Source organism: Hyla sarda, unplaced genomic scaffold (genome assembly GCF_029499605.1).
Source record: "Hyla sarda isolate aHylSar1 unplaced genomic scaffold, aHylSar1.hap1 scaffold_2188, whole genome shotgun sequence".
Taxonomy (NCBI): domain Eukaryota; kingdom Metazoa; phylum Chordata; class Amphibia; order Anura; family Hylidae; genus Hyla; species Hyla sarda.
In genome coordinates this window covers 194-9,049 of record NW_026608859.1, presented here as the reverse complement: position 1 = coordinate 9,049, position 8,856 = coordinate 194, and the positions used below count along the sequence as shown (strand labels likewise).

Genomic DNA, 8,856 nt, shown 5'->3' with positions numbered 1-8,856 from the left:
GGGTGGTGCACTGTACCCGAAGATACTGCCATATCGGGTCAATGCATAGGGCGACGGAAGCAAGCTTCGAAATCGGCCCCCGTTCTCAAAAATCCATTTAATATATGGTCCCCAGATAGGGGACGTATCAGATATTAAACTGATAAGAACAGATACTACACTTGATCTTAGCCAAAAGGCCGAGAAGCGATAACCGTGAAAGGGGCGGGCCCAACAAGGTCCCCTTCATGGGCACTATCACTGCTTGCTGTCAGGGAGGCTGCCAGACAATTTTCCATGCACACTCTGGGCTGGGGGGCAGTCAACCACCAGTACACACAGCAGAACCTAAACCCATACCATTATTGCTAAGCAGCAAGACAGGGGCCCATTGCACTCCCACGGGGCCTTTTTAAATGCAATCCATAACCCGGATTTGCCAGGAACCCTTCTTACTCCTCCTACTTGCATGTGACACTGGGCTTAGGATCTGCATAGGAAACACACACACAAGCACACACCTACCTTTGTTGCCTGCAGATGCCTCCTTGGCTGTCCCCAAACGGTATCAAACCAACACCCACGGGAAGCTGTAAGCATAGAGGACATGCCTGCACCCCATTGGACTTACCTGTGTGGGTTAAATCCGGGTTATTTGACAACCTATGGCGGTGATGGTTCTGCTCAGGCAGAGCAGTGCTGATGCTCCTCATAAAGCTGTCGCTGCTGTGAAGGTTCTAGGTGACATCACAAATCCCTATGGTTACATACACAACAAAGCTGGGTTGTTGTTGTTTACACTCTGCAAGGCCTGTGGAAGTGAGTGACATCATAGCACTGTAGTTCTGAGGGTTCTAGATGGATGCAACAATCTCCTGTTGCTTCTATGAAGGCCATAATAGACGACATCACCAAACAGCTCCATAGTCACATACACAGCAAAGGAGAGATGTTGTTTACACCTAGTGATGTCAGTGGTATTGAGTGACATCACAGCACAGTGCTAAGGCTCCTGGGCCTGGACACAGCAGCGGCTGCAATATCTCAACGGAGAATACGTTTATATATATGTGTGTGTGTGCGCGTATATATATATATATATATATATATATATATATATATATTTCTCCGCCGAAATCACTTTTAAACCCATTTCCACCTTTTTTTCCCTTCTCTTCCTCTTACTTTTTTTTCACGTTTTTTTACGTTTTTCTCCTTTTCGCCTCTTTTCTGGGCGTATTATTCTTCTTTTTCTTCTTTTTTTTCGTCTAATGCATACCCCATCAGTGCAGCAATGCTTATTCAATACCGCCAGCAGATGGAGACACTGGGGGATAATTTTCTAAGGATTTATACTGATTTTTCCTGTCTGAATTTGTCGCACAGAAAGTTGCAGGCCAAATATGTGTGACATTTCTGCGACTTTAGCTTCTAGAGCATTTTTACAACATTATACATAGGTGCTGAATACATAAAAAGCGACTGTTCAGCGACAGACAAGTCGCATCGGCTGAAAGTAGGCCAGAATGTCAGTCCATGTTGGAGCAGGTTTAGATACAGTCTAAAGTATAGATCTCAAAGTCTGTGCACAGAATTTAGCAAGGGCCTCGCACCTTCTGATGCATCAGGTAGGTGCACAATAGCATAGCCTAACCCTCTGTACTTTGGTCTATATTGATGCGGGACATAGACAGCCAGCTGATGACCAATCCATTAGTGCAATGGATGGCTGGAAGCATTTGTCTTTGCCTTTGCAATACCACAGAAGCAATGCATGGTCAATGTACAGCAATGACACACCTGTGTGAACAGCCAGGAGACCCCCCCCCCCCCCCCCCATGTTATGTTACATAGTTACATAGTTAGTACGGTCGAAAAAAGACATATGTCCATCAAGTTCAACCAGGGAATTAAGGGGTAGGGGTGTGGCGCGATATTGGGGAAGGGATGAGATTTTATATTTCTTCATAAGCATTAATCTTATTTTGTCAATTAGGAACATTCAGCACCCACCCGCTATCAAGGCAGCTGCCTATCATGTCATGCCCTACCTGCACAGGTGTGCTGGCTACTCAAATGATCCAATTAAGGAGGCCATTTAGTCAGCAGCAGCAGAAGTCCTGTGCCTGGACGCTCCAACAGCGGCCAGACACAAGCAGAAGCAGCAGAAGCAGCAGCACCACCTTTTGTTTTTTGGCTGCAGCAGCAGCAAGGCCCACAGGGCTGGCTAGCTGGCTAGCCAGCAAGCAGGTAGCAATGAAAGTAGGAATCTTTCTTTTTAACCCTGTAAGGGGGTGGTGCACTGTACCCGAAGATACTGCCATATCGGGTCAATGCATAGGGCGACGGAAGCAAGCTTCGAAATCGGCCCCCGTTCTCAAAAATCCATTTAATATATGGTCCCCAGATAGGGGACGTATCAGATATTAAACTGATAAGAACAGATACTACACTTGATCTTAGCCAAAAGGCCGAGAAGCGATAACCGTGAAAGGGGCGGGCCCAACAAGGTCCCCTTCATGGGCACTATCACTGCTTGCTGTCAGGGAGGCTGCCAGACAATTTTCCATGCACACTCTGGGCTGGGGGGCAGTCAACCACCAGTACACACAGCAGAACCTAAACCCATACCATTATTGCTAAGCAGCAAGACAGGGGCCCATTGCACTCCCACGGGGCCTTTTTAAATGCAATCCATAACCCGGATTTGCCAGGAACCCTTCTTACTCCTCCTACTTGCATGTGACACTGGGCTTAGGATCTGCATAGGAAACACACACACAAGCACACACCTACCTTTGTTGCCTGCAGATGCCTCCTTGGCTGTCCCCAAACGGTATCAAACCAACACCCACGGGAAGCTGTAAGCATAGAGGACATGCCTGCACCCCATTGGACTTACCTGTGTGGGTTAAATCCGGGTTATTTGACAACCTATGGCGGTGATGGTTCTGCTCAGGCAGAGCAGTGCTGATGCTCCTCATAAAGCTGTCGCTGCTGTGAAGGTTCTAGGTGACATCACAAATCCCTATGGTTACATACACAACAAAGCTGGGTTGTTGTTGTTTACACTCTGCAAGGCCTGTGGAAGTGAGTGACATCATAGCACTGTAGTTCTGAGGGTTCTAGATGGATGCAACAATCTCCTGTTGCTTCTATGAAGGCCATAATAGACGACATCACCAAACAGCTCCATAGTCACATACACAGCAAAGGAGAGATGTTGTTTACACCTAGTGATGTCAGTGGTATTGAGTGACATCACAGCACAGTGCTAAGGCTCCTGGGCCTGGACACAGCAGCGGCTGCAATATCTCAACGGAGAATACGTTTATATATATGTGTGTGTGTGCGCGTATATATATATATATATATATATATATATATATATATATATATATTTCTCCGCCGAAATCACTTTTAAACCCATTTCCACCTTTTTTTCCCTTCTCTTCCTCTTACTTTTTTTTCACGTTTTTTTACGTTTTTCTCCTTTTCGCCTCTTTTCTGGGCGTATTATTCTTCTTTTTCTTCTTTTTTTTCGTCTAATGCATACCCCATCAGTGCAGCAATGCTTATTCAATACCGCCAGCAGATGGAGACACTGGGGGATAATTTTCTAAGGATTTATACTGATTTTTCCTGTCTGAATTTGTCGCACAGAAAGTTGCAGGCCAAATATGTGTGACATTTCTGCGACTTTAGCTTCTAGAGCATTTTTACAACATTATACATAGGTGCTGAATACATAAAAAGCGACTGTTCAGCGACAGACAAGTCGCATCGGCTGAAAGTAGGCCAGAATGTCAGTCCATGTTGGAGCAGGTTTAGATACAGTCTAAAGTATAGATCTCAAAGTCTGTGCACAGAATTTAGCAAGGGCCTCGCACCTTCTGATGCATCAGGTAGGTGCACAATAGCATAGCCTAACCCTCTGTACTTTGGTCTATATTGATGCGGGACATAGACAGCCAGCTGATGACCAATCCATTAGTGCAATGGATGGCTGGAAGCATTTGTCTTTGCCTTTGCAATACCACAGAAGCAATGCATGGTCAATGTACAGCAATGACACACCTGTGTGAACAGCCAGGAGACCCCCCCCCCCCCCCCCCCCCCATGTTATGTTACATAGTTACATAGTTAGTACGGTCGAAAAAAGACATATGTCCATCAAGTTCAACCAGGGAATTAAGGGGTAGGGGTGTGGCGCGATATTGGGGAAGGGATGAGATTTTATATTTCTTCATAAGCATTAATCTTATTTTGTCAATTAGGAACATTCAGCACCCACCCGCTATCAAGGCAGCTGCCTATCATGTCATGCCCTACCTGCACAGGTGTGCTGGCTACTCAAATGATCCAATTAAGGAGGCCATTTAGTCAGCAGCAGCAGAAGTCCTGTGCCTGGACGCTCCAACAGCGGCCAGACACAAGCAGAAGCAGCAGAAGCAGCAGCAGCACCACCTTTTGTTTTTTGGCTGCAGCAGCAGCAAGGCCCACAGGGCTGGCTAGCTGGCTAGCCAGCAAGCAGGTAGCAATGAAAGTAGGAATCTTTCTTTTTAACCCTGTAAGGGGGTGGTGCACTGTACCCGAAGATACTGCCATATCGGGTCAATGCATAGGGCGACGGAAGCAAGCTTCGAAATCGGCCCCCGTTCTCAAAAATCCATTTAATATATGGTCCCCAGATAGGGGACGTATCAGATATTAAACTGATAAGAACAGATACTACACTTGATCTTAGCCAAAAGGCCGAGAAGCGATAACCGTGAAAGGGGCGGGCCCAACAAGGTCCCCTTCATGGGCACTATCACTGCTTGCTGTCAGGGAGGCTGCCAGACAATTTTCCATGCACACTCTGGGCTGGGGGGCAGTCAACCACCAGTACACACAGCAGAACCTAAACCCATACCATTATTGCTAAGCAGCAAGACAGGGGCCCATTGCACTCCCACGGGGCCTTTTTAAATGCAATCCATAACCCGGATTTGCCAGGAACCCTTCTTACTCCTCCTACTTGCATGTGACACTGGGCTTAGGATCTGCATAGGAAACACACACACAAGCACACACCTACCTTTGTTGCCTGCAGATGCCTCCTTGGCTGTCCCCAAACGGTATCAAACCAACACCCACGGGAAGCTGTAAGCATAGAGGACATGCCTGCACCCCATTGGACTTACCTGTGTGGGTTAAATCCGGGTTATTTGACAACCTATGGCGGTGATGGTTCTGCTCAGGCAGAGCAGTGCTGATGCTCCTCATAAAGCTGTCGCTGCTGTGAAGGTTCTAGGTGACATCACAAATCCCTATGGTTACATACACAACAAAGCTGGGTTGTTGTTGTTTACACTCTGCAAGGCCTGTGGAAGTGAGTGACATCATAGCACTGTAGTTCTGAGGGTTCTAGATGGATGCAACAATCTCCTGTTGCTTCTATGAAGGCCATAATAGACGACATCACCAAACAGCTCCATAGTCACATACACAGCAAAGGAGAGATGTTGTTTACACCTAGTGATGTCAGTGGTATTGAGTGACATCACAGCACAGTGCTAAGGCTCCTGGGCCTGGACACAGCAGCGGCTGCAATATCTCAACGGAGAATACGTTTATATATATGTGTGTGTGTGCGCGTATATATATATATATATATATATATATATATATATATATATATATATATATATTTCTCCGCCGAAATCACTTTTAAACCCATTTCCACCTTTTTTTCCCTTCTCTTCCTCTTACTTTTTTTTCACGTTTTTTTACGTTTTTCTCCTTTTCGCCTCTTTTCTGGGCGTATTATTCTTCTTTTTCTTCTTTTTTTTCGTCTAATGCATACCCCATCAGTGCAGCAATGCTTATTCAATACCGCCAGCAGATGGAGACACTGGGGGATAATTTTCTAAGGATTTATACTGATTTTTCCTGTCTGAATTTGTCGCACAGAAAGTTGCAGGCCAAATATGTGTGACATTTCTGCGACTTTAGCTTCTAGAGCATTTTTACAACATTATACATAGGTGCTGAATACATAAAAAGCGACTGTTCAGCGACAGACAAGTCGCATCGGCTGAAAGTAGGCCAGAATGTCAGTCCATGTTGGAGCAGGTTTAGATACAGTCTAAAGTATAGATCTCAAAGTCTGTGCACAGAATTTAGCAAGGGCCTCGCACCTTCTGATGCATCAGGTAGGTGCACAATAGCATAGCCTAACCCTCTGTACTTTGGTCTATATTGATGCGGGACATAGACAGCCAGCTGATGACCAATCCATTAGTGCAATGGATGGCTGGAAGCATTTGTCTTTGCCTTTGCAATACCACAGAAGCAATGCATGGTCAATGTACAGCAATGACACACCTGTGTGAACAGCCAGGAGACCCCCCCCCCCCCCCCCCCCCCATGTTATGTTACATAGTTACATAGTTAGTACGGTCGAAAAAAGACATATGTCCATCAAGTTCAACCAGGGAATTAAGGGGTAGGGGTGTGGCGCGATATTGGGGAAGGGATGAGATTTTATATTTCTTCATAAGCATTAATCTTATTTTGTCAATTAGGAACATTCAGCACCCACCCGCTATCAAGGCAGCTGCCTATCATGTCATGCCCTACCTGCACAGGTGTGCTGGCTACTCAAATGATCCAATTAAGGAGGCCATTTAGTCAGCAGCAGCAGAAGTCCTGTGCCTGGACGCTCCAACAGCGGCCAGACACAAGCAGAAGCAGCAGAAGCAGCAGCACCACCTTTTGTTTTTTGGCTGCAGCAGCAGCAAGGCCCACAGGGCTGGCTAGCTGGCTAGCCAGCAAGCAGGTAGCAATGAAAGTAGGAATCTTTCTTTTTAACCCTGTAAGGGGGTGGTGCACTGTACCCGAAGATACTGCCATATCGGGTCAATGCATAGGGCGACGGAAGCAAGCTTCGAAATCGGCCCCCCGTTCTCAAAAATCCATTTAATATATGGTCCCCAGATAGGGGACGTATCAGATATTAAACTGATAAGAACAGATACTACACTTGATCTTAGCCAAAAGGCCGAGAAGCGATAACCGTGAAAGGGGCGGGCCCAACAAGGTCCCCTTCATGGGCACTATCACTGCTTGCTGTCAGGGAGGCTGCCAGACAATTTTCCATGCACACTCTGGGCTGGGGGGCAGTCAACCACCAGTACACACAGCAGAACCTAAACCCATACCATTATTGCTAAGCAGCAAGACAGGGGCCCATTGCACTCCCACGGGGCCTTTTTAAATGCAATCCATAACCCGGATTTGCCAGGAACCCTTCTTACTCCTCCTACTTGCATGTGACACTGGGCTTAGGATCTGCATAGGAAACACACACACAAGCACACACCTACCTTTGTTGCCTGCAGATGCCTCCTTGGCTGTCCCCAAACGGTATCAAACCAACACCCACGGGAAGCTGTAAGCATAGAGGACATGCCTGCACCCCATTGGACTTACCTGTGTGGGTTAAATCCGGGTTATTTGACAACCTATGGCGGTGATGGTTCTGCTCAGGCAGAGCAGTGCTGATGCTCCTCATAAAGCTGTCGCTGCTGTGAAGGTTCTAGGTGACATCACAAATCCCTATGGTTACATACACAACAAGCTGGGTTGTTGTTGTTTACACTCTGCAAGGCCTGTGGAAGTGAGTGACATCATAGCACTGTAGTTCTGAGGGTTCTAGATGGATGCAACAATCTCCTGTTGCTTCTATGAAGGCCATAATAGACGACATCACCAAACAGCTCCATAGTCACATACACAGCAAAGGAGAGATGTTGTTTACACCTAGTGATGTCAGTGGTATTGAGTGACATCACAGCACAGTGCTAAGGCTCCTGGGCCTGGACACAGCAGCGGCTGCAATATCTCAACGGAGAATACGTTTATATATATGTGTGTGTGTGCGCGTATATATATATATATATATATATATATATATATATATTATATATATTTCTCCGCCGAAATCACTTTTAAACCCATTTCCACCTTTTTTTCCCTTCTCTTCCTCTTACTTTTTTTTCAAGTTTTTTTACGTTTTTCTCCTTTTCGCCTCTTTTCTGGGCGTATTATTCTTCTTTTTCTTCTTTTTTTTCGTCTAATGCATACCCCATCAGTGCAGCAATGCTTATTCAATACCGCCAGCAGATGGAGACACTGGGGAATAATTTTCTAAGGATTTATACTGATTTTTCCTGTCTGAATTTGTCGCACAGAAAGTTGCAGGCCAAATATGTGTGACATTTCTGCGACTTTAGCTTCTAGAGCATTTTTACAACATTATACATAGGTGCTGAATACATAAAAAGCGACTGTTCAGCGACAGACAAGTCGCATCGGCTGAAAGTAGGCCAGAATGTCAGTCCATGTTTGGAGCAGGTTTAGATACAGTCTAAAGTATAGATCTCAAAGTCTGTGCACAGAATTTAGCAAGGGCCTCGCACCTTCTGATGCATCAGGTAGGTGCACAATAGCATAGCCTAACCCTCTGTACTTTGGTCTATATTGATGCGGGACATAGACAGCCAGCTGATGACCAATCCATTAGTGCAATGGATGGCTGGAAGCATTTGTCTTTGCCTTTGCAATACCACAGAAGCAATGCATGGTCAATGTACAGCAATGACACACCTGTGTGAACAGCCAGGAGACCCCCCCCCCCCCCCCCCATGTTATGTTACATAGTTACATAGTTAGTACGGTCGAAAAAAGACATATGTCCATCAAGTTCAACCAGGGAATTAAGGGGTAGGGGTGTGGCGCGATATTGGGGAAGGGATGAGATTTTATATTTCTTCATAAGCATTAATCTTATTTTGTCAATTAGGAACATTCAGCACCCACCCGCTATCAAGG

The 8,856-nt window shown here is 45.9% G+C and overlaps 4 non-coding genes across 4 annotated transcripts; all 4 read right to left on the bottom strand.

Annotated features, from left to right (window-relative positions):
• On the bottom strand, positions 1-191 carry LOC130320032 (U2 spliceosomal RNA). Its single transcript, XR_008866005.1, has one exon. It is a non-coding gene; the product is annotated as a U2 spliceosomal RNA (small nuclear RNA).
• Positions 192-2,271: 2,080 nt separating this feature from the next.
• Positions 2,272-2,462, bottom strand: LOC130320025 (U2 spliceosomal RNA). The gene has a single exon (XR_008865999.1). It is a non-coding gene; the product is annotated as a U2 spliceosomal RNA (small nuclear RNA).
• A 2,093-nt stretch (positions 2,463-4,555) lies between these two features.
• LOC130320013 (U2 spliceosomal RNA) lies at positions 4,556-4,746 on the bottom strand. The gene has a single exon (XR_008865988.1). It is a non-coding gene; the product is annotated as a U2 spliceosomal RNA (small nuclear RNA).
• Positions 4,747-6,844: 2,098 nt separating this feature from the next.
• LOC130320030 (U2 spliceosomal RNA) lies at positions 6,845-7,036 on the bottom strand. Its single transcript, XR_008866003.1, has one exon. It is a non-coding gene; the product is annotated as a U2 spliceosomal RNA (small nuclear RNA).
• Positions 7,037-8,856: the final 1,820 nt, after the last annotated feature.